This window comes from Pteronotus mesoamericanus, unplaced genomic scaffold, assembly GCF_021234165.1.
Source record: "Pteronotus mesoamericanus isolate MK-2021 breed Mesoamerican mustached bat unplaced genomic scaffold, CSHL_Meso_final scaffold_651, whole genome shotgun sequence".
NCBI classification, from domain to species: Eukaryota; Metazoa; Chordata; class Mammalia; order Chiroptera; family Mormoopidae; genus Pteronotus; species Pteronotus mesoamericanus.
In genome coordinates, this window is record NW_026555325.1 from 12543206 (window position 1) to 12556830 (window position 13625).

General features: G+C 34.3%; 1 long non-coding RNA gene across 1 annotated transcript in view; it reads left to right on the plus strand.

Moving 5' to 3' along the window:
- Nucleotides 1-9517, plus strand: part of LOC129061836 (uncharacterized) — a 214948-nt gene extending 205431 nt beyond the window's left edge. The window contains exon 3 of the long non-coding RNA XR_008528215.1: nt 9373-9517. This is a non-coding gene — a long non-coding RNA (uncharacterized LOC129061836). The remainder of the gene's footprint in view (nt 1-9372) is intronic.
- The last annotated feature ends 4108 nt before the right edge of the window (nt 9518-13625 follow it).

Sequence of the window (13625 nt, forward strand, 5' to 3'; positions counted from 1 at the left end):
AACAGAGTGTTCAAAGGAATGTCATTGTTTCTGAGTTACAAAAACTATTGTTAAAAAACTGAGTCACAGTACAAAGTTTATGAAAAAAGATTGCAAATTAAAGATAATTAGACCTCTATAATGGACATTCAGAGAAATAATTTTGCAAAAGTAAATATTTAGAAAACTGCTTGTGATCACAAGAGGACATGGCTATTTGAATCAAAAGCAGATGTCCGTAAGGGGAGAACTGGTAAAATTTAAAAACACTAGGATAAGTGTAGACAAGATTATTGAGGTTAAAAATGACTGGAGAAAATTAAAATTACAAAAATAAATTAACATTCACAATCTTTTCAGTAAAAACAGATTTGATCTCCAGGAAATCAGTTTAGTGATGCAGAGGAAAAAAAATAGAAATTTTCTCAGAAATCAGAGAAAAGTCAAAACAATTAAAATGATGCAGGAGAAGATGAAAGATAATGGGAATAAACAGTGAAGTTCCAGTATAAGGTTTAGACATATTCCTAAGAGATAAATGAAAAAGATTAAAAATAGAAGAACTAGTAAAAGACAATGTTAATTTTTTTTTTTTTCTGATCAAGGGTAGACTTTGGCTTCCAAACAGCAGAGTACCTTGATTCAGGGCAGCTGTATTACAGAGAATAAATAGAAAAACACACACACACACACACACACACACACACACACAAACAGGGCAGCTGTATTACAGAGAATAAATAGAAAAACACACACACACACACACACACACACACACACACACTTTTAAACCTCCTTGAAAGAATGGTTGTTACAAAAGGAAAAAAATGAATTATAAAATTTATTTTAAATATAAATCGATATTATGCATACTAAAGACATTTAAACTGTTTTTACTTTTAATAAATAACCTGTTGTTTAATTAACTTAGAGTGTATGTATGTGTTGGTGAGGGATGCTAATTTGACAACAGTAAATATAAAATTTTAACAATATTTTAAATAATATTTGACTTTGAGTCCTAATGAGTATTTAAATGTATTGAAAAGTAACTAAGTTACAGAATCAAAAGTAGGCTCAAAACTACTTTTATGATCTCATTTTTTGGAGTTCTTTATATTTTATGCTTTTGAAATCACATGGATTTAATTTCTAAATAAGAGATAATTTTGCTCTAAATAAGAGAAAATTTCAGATATGATAGTCATATTCTCTTTAAGTTTTAAAGTAGTATTTATGAGACTTCTAGGGGCTCCTCTTGATTAGATAAATGCAACATAATAAATTTGATGATGGTCATCTGAATGCAAATTTATAGGCTTCATAGGATTTTTTATCCTCATTAATTATATGTCACCAAAAGTTTCTTTGTGCTTGCTGTCTTTAACCAATAATTTATGTAGCACTAAATTTCAAAATTTATGACTAGAAGTTAAGAAATTTAAACCTCTGTAAGAATCACACACACCATGAGGTAATTTAAACACAAAAGGTAATTTTAGTGATCAGCAGACCAAATGGCTGAGGTACCTAAGCATGCTTCTCAGGCCCCTAAGATAGCCAATCACTCATATACTTCGGGTGCTCTCAAATCATTCGATTTTAAGAGGAAGAAAATTTAAGTAACTATATAGTTATTAAATTTAATTACATGTTTAAACAGATGTCATTACTGCCTTTAACATTGTGAACTCTTTGGAAAACTATGACCTTCCAGATCAGTGACTTTCAACTTTTTTTATCTCATGGCACACATAAACTAATTACTAAAATTCTGCATCAAATCAAAAAATATATTTTTTGTGAATCTGACAAATAGGTATAATTTTGATTCATTTACACTGGTTGTCTGTTGCTGTGTTGACTGTTGTCATTATTTTATTTGACAATCTAAGGGAAAAGAGGTCAGTACCCACCACTAAATAGTGAGGTACTGCATATTTTAAAAATTCTGTGGCACACCATTTGAAAATCGCTGTGCTAGATCAAAGATCAACAAACTTTTCTGTAAAAACCCAGGTAGTCTGGCAGGTCTCTGGTGTTTATGTATGAAAGTAGCTATAGACAATACATGGACAAATGAGCATGGCTGTGTTTCAGCTTTATTTATGGACACTGAAACTTGAATTTCATATAATTTTCAGGTGTCAAATTTTTTATGCTTTTTAAGCCATTTAGAAATATAAATACTGCTCTTGTCTGGGGTTAGGGGACATACAAAAACAGATGGCAGACCGAATTTGTTCTTCTGGCTGAAGTTTGCCAACTACATTGATTAGGAGAATCTGCTTTAGTAATACATTCTTAAACTCCTCCACAGCCAATTCTGTCAGACCTCCCAAAGATCTTACTGATTGGAGCTTCTGCCTGCTGACAAAAGATGTTCAATTTGTTACCAGCAGCTTCTTTGTGACCCCAGTAGTATTGCTTCTTTGTCCCATTTAATAAGTAGCTCAGAGACAGTAAATTAAAAGAACTTTAACATTGCCTGCTTTGAAACTAGTTGTCTTTTGTAAATGTAGTGTGATATGATGGAAATAAAACTGAAAATTTAGAAATCAGGCTATAGCTCTTCCTACCACCTCTAAAGGGTCCATTTTCTCTCCTGCTTATCTGTAAGTATCAAAAGGTTATATGTAATAATAGATACAAAATCACTAGTAAAGTAAAATGTGGTGATAGTTGCACTTTATTACTTACTCTTACATATAATTTCTGGCAGGACTCCCAATATATTCTGATATACCTTAGATATAGGTTAAACTTTTCCAGGATTTTTGCCTTTCTACTCTCACACTGTTAAGTTGCTCTTACCTCCTCAGTGTATATAGAGGTAGCAAGTTCCTTAGTAATGGTATTAAGAAAGTTTCAAATTATATTCCATATATTCTCTCTTATCACTACTCTGAGGGCAGACTTTGCCTGTTTTGTCCCGGCTCTATCCTCAGTACTGAAAACACTGTCTGGAATATTGTGGGCCTCCTAAATAGTCCAAAGTGAATCAGTTAATCCTGTACATACACTTATTTTACATTATCAAAAGGAGTATAGGAAGCTCATTCTACATAGAATGTTTTTATTTTTTTACATGCAGAATTATTCCTTTTTTATAGATGTGAAAAGCAATAATAGCAAAAACATAAAATGTTTACTATGTGTCAGACATTGTTCTAAATATCCTATAGTAACACTTTTCTTTTTATAAATTTTTTAAGAATATTTTATTGATTATGCTATGACAGTTGTCCCATTTATTTTCTCCCCTTTATTCCCCTCCACCCTGCACCCTCCCCTCCCATCAGCATCGCCCCCCCCCTCCCAGCTTAGTTCACGTCCGTGGGTTGTACATACAAGTTCTTTGGCTTCTCCATTTCCTGTACTATGCTTAACCTCTCCCTGTCTATTTTGTACCTACCATTTATACTTTTTATTCCCTGTACCTTTTCCCCCCATTCTCCCCGCTTCCCTTATCCCTCCCCACTGATAACCCTCCATGTGATCTCCATTTCTGTGATTCTGTTCCTGTTCTACTTATTTGCTTAGTTTGTTTTGTTTTGTTTTGTTTTAGGTTTAATTGTTGATAGTTGTGAGTTTGTTATCATTTTACTGTTCATAGTTTTGATCTTCTTTCTCTTAGATAAGTCCCTTTAACATTTCATATAATCAGGGCTCGGTAATGATGAGCTCCTCTAACTTTACCTTGTCTAGGAAGCACTTTATCTGCCCTTCCATTCTAAATGATAGGTTTGCTCTATAGAGTCATCTTGGATGTAGGTCTTTGCCTTTTATGACTTTGAATACTTCTTTCCAGCCCTTTCTTGCCTGCGAGGTTTCTTTTGAGAAATCAGCTAATAGTATTATGGAAACTCCTTTGTAGGAAATCGTCTCCTTTCCTCTTGCTGCTTTTAAGATTTTCTCCTTATCTTTAAACTTTGGTGATGTAATTATGATGTGCCTTGGTGTGTGCTTCCTTGCATCCAACTTCTTTGGAACTCTCTGAGCTTCTCAGACTTCCTGGAAGTCTATTTCCTTTGCCAGATAGGAGAAGTTCTCCTTCATTATTTTTTCAGATAAGTTTCCAATTTCTTGATCTTCCTCTTCTCCTTCTGGCACCCCTATGAGTCAGATGTTGGAACATTTAAAGTTGTTCCAGAGGTTCCTAAGTCTCTCCTCATTTTTTTGAATTCTTGTTTCTTCATTCTGTTCTGGTTGAATGCTTACCTCTTCCTTCTGCTCCAAGACATTGATTTGAGTCCTGGTTTCCTTCCCTTCTCTGTTGGTTCCCTGCGTATTTTTCTTTCTTTCACTTTTTATAGCCTTCATTTTTTCCTCTGTTTTGCAACCATACTCAACCATTTCTTTGAGCATCCTGATTACCAGTGTTTTGAACTCTGCATCTAACATGTTAGCTATCCATTGCTTGGTTCACTTTTTAGAGTTTTGAGCTGTTCTTTCATTTGGGCCATATTTCTTTGTCTCAGTGCACCTGTTACCTTGTAACAGGTGGAGCTTTAGATACTCTCCAGAGCAGGGTAACCCAGGTCACTGTGTTGTGATGCTGTATGTGAGGGAGGGGTCAGAGAATGAACAATGCCACCTGCTTGGCTCTTCACCAGCTTTCAGTCACTTCCCCTGCTACCCACAAGCAAATTGGGCCGTCCTGGTGCTGATTCTGGGTGGGATGGTTTGTATACATTCTGGGTCCCTGTGGGTCTCTCCAATGAACTCTACTGTGAGGCTGGGAGTTTCTCTCACTGTCACATGTCCCACAGGTTTTAACAGCCAGAGGTTTTGAGGCTTTCTTTCCCCTCACTGGAACCCTGGATTGTACAGTTTGTCTCACTCCCCAGCGGTTTCTCACGATTTATTCACATGCAAATGTGAGACTGCCAGCTGCTACCTTGTCCACCCCGTCCTCCAGCCGCCACCTTGCCACACGTCATCTCCACCCTGGCTGCTCATCTCTGCCCCTCCTACCAGTCTGGATGAATGTTTCTTCTCTAACTCTTTGGTTATTAGACTTCCATACAGTTTGATTTTCTGGCAGTTCTGGGTTTTTGTTTTTAAATTTGTTGTTGTCCTTCTTTTCGTTGTGCTAGGAGGCAGAGTGTATTTACCTACACCTCCATCTTGGCCAGAAGTCAGAATTTTTTTAAATACATAAAATATGTAGACTTACAAAGGAAATTGACTTATTCACCTCTACTAAAACATATTTCTATCCATAGACTCTTTAGGATCCATGGCCCCTGTTTGTTTGGGTTTTTTTCTTAATTTGGAAGAATATTTAAGTAGTATCAGAGGACACACAGTCCATAACTGGAACTTGTAAAAGTACTTTGATAGGATAAATAAAATGAAAGCAGATTTATTCGGTCTCTAAGAAATCCTTCCTCTGCACTTCGAAATTATAACCAAAAGAACACTTTTAAAGCCTTTTTTGGTTAAATTTCTTTTGGTTGCAACAAGAAAAACAGATTTTGGCAAGCTTATTCATAAAGGGCTTTCATCTAGAAATATACTGGAGTATCTCATGGAATTGACCGTTGAGACGGAAAGGAACAAGGGCTGCTCTGGGATTCCAAGTTTCTCCAGAGTAAAGCCATTAACAGCAGGTTCCCTGTCATGTATCCAAATTTCACAATATTAAAAGAAACTTGGTTGATCAAGCTTGGATCACACATGTCTCAATTGGTCAGCCAGAGTCAGACATAGATCATGTAGTAGAGATGTCAGCATGGAGAACCACTGGGTAGTCTTACAGTGAATTGGGAAGATAATCTGACTCCAGAAAACAATATATTTATATGTATTAGTGTCTCAAGATGAAACATTTCACTTGAAGCTGGAAGATATTTTGTCCATTGACAATTAGATAAACTGCATTTACATTTATGAATTTTAGTAAGTGTGTACCAGATCACCCACTGCCAGGTTAGTAGATGGCTTATTATCATATAACATGGCCATTATAATATAGTGGCAATGGAGCCTTTGGGCTAAGAGTGTAGACCCTTGAGCCAGTGCTGCACAACTTTAGATCCTTGACCTCTCACCTAATTGTGAAAGTTTAGGCAAGTCACTCAATCTCTGACCCTTTTGTCTGTAAAAAGCTTTATCAGTGAGCTTTTGCTGTAATACAAACTACAGATCTCAGAGGCATATCACAATAAGAATTTAGTTCTTTTCTTTTTTAAAGATTTTTTTTTATTTTTATTTATTTTTTAGAAAGGAGAGGGAGAGAGAAAGAGAGAGATAGTAACATCAGTGTGTGGTTGCATCTCACATGCTGCCTGCGAGGGACCTGTCCTGAAACCCAGGCATGTGCCCTACTCTGGGAATCGAACCAGTGACCCTTTGCTTCACAGGCCGGCGCTCAGTCCACTGAGCCACACCAGCTAGGGCAGAATTTAGTTCTTGATAAGCAGTCTGTGGGAAAGCAGGAGTAAGTCTGATCTAAGATGGGTCTACATCTCTGTCATTTGTCTCTCATCTTCCTGGGACCTACAACTCCCTGAAGCACTTTACTCGGAGTAAAAGGCAGAATAACAAGGCAGAAACCCAACTGCTAAATATATTTCAAGGCTTTATTTGTGTGATAATGTGCTTGTTACTTCATTTTATCAAGTAAGACCACAGTCATAGAGCAGAGAGGTATAAATACACCTTCCTTGGATGTGTGGTGAGGAAAGGGAGGAGGGATCCAGCCTACCCCAAGGGTAATATTAATACCTGTCTCGTAGAGTTGCTGTAAGTTTAATACATGTAAAGAGCTTAGACTTATTAGAATACTGCCTGGAACATAGTAAATGCTCAAGAAATATTAGGCATACTCTTATGCAGAAAGTTACACAAAAGTTAAGTATTAAAATACATATTTGGCAAATGTGTCACTCCATTAGAGCTAAACAGATATACTTAAATTTGGTTAAAAACTAATCTTTTTTTATTCTAGATTAGATGAACAAGAATATATGTCTTTCAGAATGGCCAGCCAACTTCTGGGATAAAATGGTTACTGCCTCAATTACTTAACCATTAGCAAAATCATAGAACTACCAAAGATCATTGAGTTATATCATCTCAATTTACAGATAATAAATTAAGCCAAGAATGGTGAGATATCTAAATCAAAGAGAAAGAGCTAGATGGGTGGATAAATGATAAGTGGTTGAAATAAAAATGGTAATGCAAAGAAGCAAATCAAGATCACCAGAATTCTACCTGAGACTTCTTCCCAGTCTGTCACACAGCCCACGTGTTGTTTAGTTTTATCTAAATGCTGTCTGTGATATTTTTTTTTCAATGAACCTTAAAAAATAGTTTTAAGATAGCTCTGTATCATAAAGTATTAAAATAGCTCTATCTGGTGTTACACAGAGGATTGAGCATCTGCCTGTGAACTGAAAGGCTACAGGTTCCATTCCCTGTCAGGGTACATCCCTGGGTTGTGGGCCAGGTCCCTAGTTGGGAGCATGAGAGAAGCAACCTATCAATGTTTCTCTTGCACATCCATGCTTCTCTCCCTCTCTTTATCCCTCCCTTCCCCTCTCTCTAAAATTAAATAAATAAAATCTTGAAAAACAAGAAGCAATTAAAATGACATTTTCACTATTCCTTCAGTTGAGAAGAATTGCATTATTATAGCACAGGATTTACTTACAATGTAAACAAAACAAAAACAACAGTCTTACAGAAGCCTTTGCTTATCCATTCTACTAGTATTTATTTAATAGCTATTATCTGTTAGGCACTAGGCATACAGCAGCAAAAAAAAAAAAAAATCTCTGGTCTTGTGAGCATACATTATATGGTGAGACAGGCAATAAAGAAATAAATTAATATGTAGTATACCCCACAATCCCTTATCTGTAATTTCAAAATCAAAAAGCTCTGAAACTGAAAGCTTTTGCCACTCATATAGGGTAAAACCTAATCTTATACTCATGTAGTTGTAAAACTGTGAGGCTCTTTCTTCTTTTAAAATATCACTTAGAATGCATATATGTGTTTCTGTACAGATACTAACATTTTATTTTAGGGTGCTCTCCCAGGTCTCTCAAATGGGGAGGTGATGCACATTACGTAATTACAGTACATTTACCATATTGCCTTAATTTTTTGAATAGTTTATTTTTATTATATTTTTTCCATTACCATTAATTCCCCATATACCTTCTTCACTCAAATATTACTGAATTCCAAAACTTATCTGTCCCCCATGGGAATTGTATTGGGCTGTATAACATCTGTAAATTATAACTAATATACAGATGTGAATGGAAATGAAGCAGATAGGGATGTAGAGAAGGGAAGCCAGTAGGAGTGAATGCTGGAAGGTGAAGAAGTTGTTTAACTAGAGTAGTACGAAAAGACCTCTTTGGGAGGTGACATTTGAGCAGATTCTGAAACATGCATGAAACTTTCAATGGAAAATAGTGTTTCAGTCATTGGGAACAGACATGTGGCTATCTGGAAAAAAGTATCCTACTCCGAGGAATGATGAAGGTAAACGATCTCAAACAAAAGTGCGTTTAGCATATTTGAAAAAGAACAGGCCACTAGGGCTGTAAGATAGTCAGCAAGGAAAGAGTGATCAGATGGAGGTAACCAGGAGCCCAGTCATCTGAGGCAAGATAAGACCTTTGGGTTTTTATCTTAAATATTATGGGATATCCTTGAAGGGTTTTTGACCAAGGGTATATCTAAAACCCAATTTTCTTTTTAAAAATTTCAGTCTGTTCCTCTGCAGATAATAAAAATATCACACTTTTGCTATGTTGCACTAGTAAGGATTGAGAAAATAAATCATTATGACTCTGGATGCAGTTCAGATATGTAATGGTAACTGGTCATTTTTATTAAAATGACGATCATACTTTAATAAAATAATCTCTCTTAGATATCCACTGAACAACTGCCATGCTTTGAATTAGTAATCTAAATAATAAATGATCATGTTTGTTGTTTCTTGTTCTAGATTTTTCTCTTGAGTCCTGGGGCTGAGAAATTAGCTTGGGCATGATAATGCTTTTCCCAATTTCCCTCCCTAGGTAGACTGCTAGAGGAGAGAACCCTGACATGAAGCAGTAAGAATTAGTTTCTCATGCTGACTCTGTCACTAACTGGTTGTAACATTGGTTGAGTTGTTTAACCTCTCTGGATTTCAGTTTCCTACACCGTAAAATATGGGAATTGAATCATCTGATTAACATAGCTCTTTCTTGCCTACAATCATAAATTTAGCAACTCTGTGTGTAAAACTAAAATTCTGTGATTCTTAATGAGACCTCGTAAAATCTCAAAATGTCCTTAAATATAAGCTAAAGAAATATAAAATAACTGGCTCCCTGTTCAAAATTGGTAAATTCACCCTTATTCCCTTTTTAACAGGACCAAGGAAAAAAATACCAGAAGCCAAGAGCACAGAATATTTTTTTTTATTAATTCATGGAATCGTGATACTTCACTAATTTCATCAGATACAAAGGAATGACCGCCTTGGCAGATGGCCACAGAGGATGTCAACAATTTTTTGGAGGCAAGCAATGAAATATTGATGCTATGAATTTTCTATTATTAAGTATATAGAAACAAGTAGAATTATGTTTTAATGAAAATATTAGAAGTGCTTTTTAATATAATAATTTATATAAATATAGCTAAGCTATTTTTCCCTCCTTTTTTTTTTTTCTAAGCATTGTTGCATGTCAAAAATTAATTTGAGCTAAGCTGCTTTTGCCCTTACATGATAATAGGGATATATTACATTCCTAAATACAAAATAAAAATTTAAATAACAGAAATTAAGTACTCATGTTTGAAAACAGTGCTCTTCATATCTATTTTGGACACATACCATATAACTACAAATACTAAATAGTTTGGAAAGTTAGAATTATTTTCTACTTTAAAATTATCCATACCATTTTGAATTTTTTGTTTTAATTCCTGCATTTTTCTTTCACTTTTAAATATTCTTAAGTATTCCAAGCTCTTGGGAAATCATTCCTTTACATCCCTCGCAGCTTTATATTTTGGGAGAAGTCTATATCAAAAAATCCCATGGATTTTTTAGTTACTTTCACAGCTGCTCTTTCTTACTTTTCCTGTAAGAACAGTCAGCCAAGAATTGTGGACCACAGTGCCGTCTTCAAAATTGAAATTAATTACCTTACACTTTAAAGGGAAAATTTGCCTGGAAAGAAATAGACTGTATTTTAAGGGAAAGAGTTATAAATATAAGGAATCTGCCTTCTCCACCTTCATGAAAAATAAAGACTTAAGTAGATGAAATAAAATGAAATAAAGTAAACTCATAAAAAATTAAGTAGTATGCAATAAAATTGAATTTTTCAAAGCATTTTATACAACCAGAGAAACTACAGGTTTTCTCAGAATTTTTTATTTAATGTCAGTTCAACCCAGAAGCCTAAGGTCATCCAGCAAGTCTGCTTTTTAAGTTGAACATGGAGAAACACTAAGTAAAGGAGACCATAAATGTTTAAAAAGCCCAGCGTAGAGCTTCTGAGTTTCTTTCAGTAACTAGAGTCAAAATTAATTCTTGCTTTTCTGTTGGGGAAAATTTCATCTAATTACATTCAAATTATTCTGCAACTTTTTGGACAGCAAATCCTGATCACCAAAGAAAAGAAAGAGCAGCTGTGTTGCCCTTGCCTCCTAGTTACAAGAATAGCATTATTATGCAGTCACTGGGCTTTATAGAACTGTAAGTGGTTGTCCTCTGGCTGTCTTCTGGCAGAAACACACCTAACTGCTGATAATGTATGCCTGCTGTTTGTAAGGAAGTATCTGCAAAAAACAAACAAAAAAAATAGATTCTACTGCTTTCTTAAACAAACCAAACTAGTATAACAGCTTTCAGGAGTAGCAAGTTCGTTCTTGTAACCCTTTGCGCACATTTATCAAGTGACTGTTTCTAGGACTTCTTTTCTCAGAATTATACTTTAATCATGATTGAAATCTTTTTTTAGCTTAATACAATTTACTTAACTATTTAAAAAATACTTTAAACTGGCCATTGCTAAATTAGTGGAAATAACAATAGTTCCCATAAATAATGCTACTCCATAGGCAACCTTTATTCAAATTTAATCAAATTATAGTCAAATTTGTTATTTCTCTAATTTTCCCTTTTTTAACTCATCCACATATCATATCTTATTTTGATCTTCTGTTATTCTTTAATCACAGCAACATTATGTAAGATAGTCAGCAAGGAAAGAGTCAGATAGCTCTTGTGTCAGATAGCTCTAATTTATATTTCTTTCACATTAAGATCTAGCCCTTTGTTCTCTTTGAATTACTTTCTATTTATGACCATGTCATTCGTATGCCACAGATAATTATAAGTCTAATCAAAAATGCTGGCTATTTCATTTATTTTCCATTATTTAAGGTTTATTTGCAAATTATTATTGTAAAAAATTTTAGTGGTTAGGAAGATAATTAGAACAGTATGTATGACTTATTCATAGAACAGTTAAGACTGAGTAACCCTGTGACACTCCCACCAGCTATGTGACCTTGGGAAAATTATTGATTCTCTTTGACCCCCAATTTGTACATCCTTCATATTTGGATGCTAATAATAATATAATTATAAGGATTAAATGGGATAGATGATAATATTAGTAAAAAGCTTAGATATTTGGCACTCATCTTGCATATAATTCAATAAATAGGTTGTATCTTACTTTTTGCCAAATGATTGAAGCAGGTTTCCTCATAAGAAGCTCAACTCTTGAAAAATAAACAATGGATTTGTCCGTTATACTCATGCCAGATTTCTTTTACATTATTATGCCTGTTGTACTGCTACTAAATTTTGTTCTCTGTGCAGTTTAAAGTTCATGTTTGAACATGTGAAAATGCAATTTATGCAGAAATCATGGTTAAAAAAACATAGTCTTTTTTTTTTTTTTGAATGGTTGTTAACCTTTGAGTTTCATGAAAATCATATACATTCCAAATTTTGCAAGATTTTACTTGGGTGTCCAAGTAAAATTACCTGTTCTAAAATTTTAACTTTTTATCAACCACTGTTGTTTGGAGAAATATTGCATGTGCAAAGCAGAGAGAGTTGAAGAATTTTCTTCTTGGCATTAAATATCTTTTAGGTATACACTGATCAGATGTTTATTTAGTATGAGAAACTGATTTGATCTTTCCACTAGAAAAATAAAAGTAAACAGGCAATTTGGTTCTCTGGGTTAGTTTCCCAGGTCTGCTGTAATAAATTAGCACAAACAGGGTGGTTTAAATTAAACATTTATTCTCCCACAGTTCTTAAGTCCAGAAGTCTGAAATCAAGTTGTCCTCAGGGCCATGCTCTTTTAAAGGCCCTAGGGGAGAATTGGTTCCATACCTTTCTCTTAGCTTCTGGCAATTCTTGGCATTCCTTGGCCTATAGACTCATCACTTCAGTCTCTGCCTCCTTCATAACATGGTTTTCTCCCTATGTAGCTGTGTCTCTTCTCTTCTTATAAGGACAGGGTCCTAATGGATTAGTGTCCATCCCAATTTAGTATGGCCTCATCTTAACTTGATTACATCTGCAAAGATCCTATTTAAAAATAAGGTCACACTCATTGGTATGGAAAGTTAGGATTTGAACATATCTTTTAGGAAGGGGAGCACAGTTCAATCAATAACACTTTTTTTCTGTATCTGTCTATGTTTTCATATATATTTTAACTGAGAATAAAGTTAGGAAAGAAAAATGGATCTTAAAAACAATTCTCCAAGAATAATGGTGGTTTCACTTGTCACAAGACATGATCCATGAATACAATGATATACATGTTTTGCTTATAATGATTTGGCTGTACCATTTCTTGTACATGTTTTGCTTATAATGATTTGGCAGTACCATTTCTTGTACATATTTTGCTTATAATGATTTGGCAGTACCGCAGTTTCTTTATAATACTTTTTCTCATAGATTGAATAGCTCTATTTTTTTTTTAATTACAGAAAAAATAGCTATCATTTTGTTTGTTTACTTGAGATCAGAGTTCAAATAATAGGGTTACAGTTTTATGGTCACAGGTTTGTGTCCATATTGCATGTATCAACAAATGTGATACCCTACAGAGAAAAGAGATGGTATGACATTTGCATTTATAATTGTACTGAGAATTATACTTTGTAAGTAAATGAGCCAAGACAGTTTTCCTTTGTTATATTTGATTTAAAACAGGGCTACTTTTCATTTTCCTGAGTATGAAATTTACTTTAAAATCAAGAAAATTTTTTGACCTTTCAAAATGAACATAGCTACAATATATTTTTAACATTAATTCTACTGCTTATTCTAGTAAAGCTAATTCCAGTGAAATCTTTCTGATATATAACTTAGTATCTGGTATATTTTTATCGTATCTTCTTTATGGTCATCTCCCATATATTTCGACAACTGTCACAGATTTTTCATGCAATAAAACTTATACTGTAAATTTCAGCACTTCAATGAAAGGATTTTATGTGTATTTTCTTCTCTTTGACCTTCTGAAAGAGAAGGGAAGTAAAACATCATAAAATCCTATTGTGGGGTCCTTATGTTTTTCTATTCTTGCATGAAACACATAAAATTTCCAAAACATACTTTTCTTACAGGTAACACC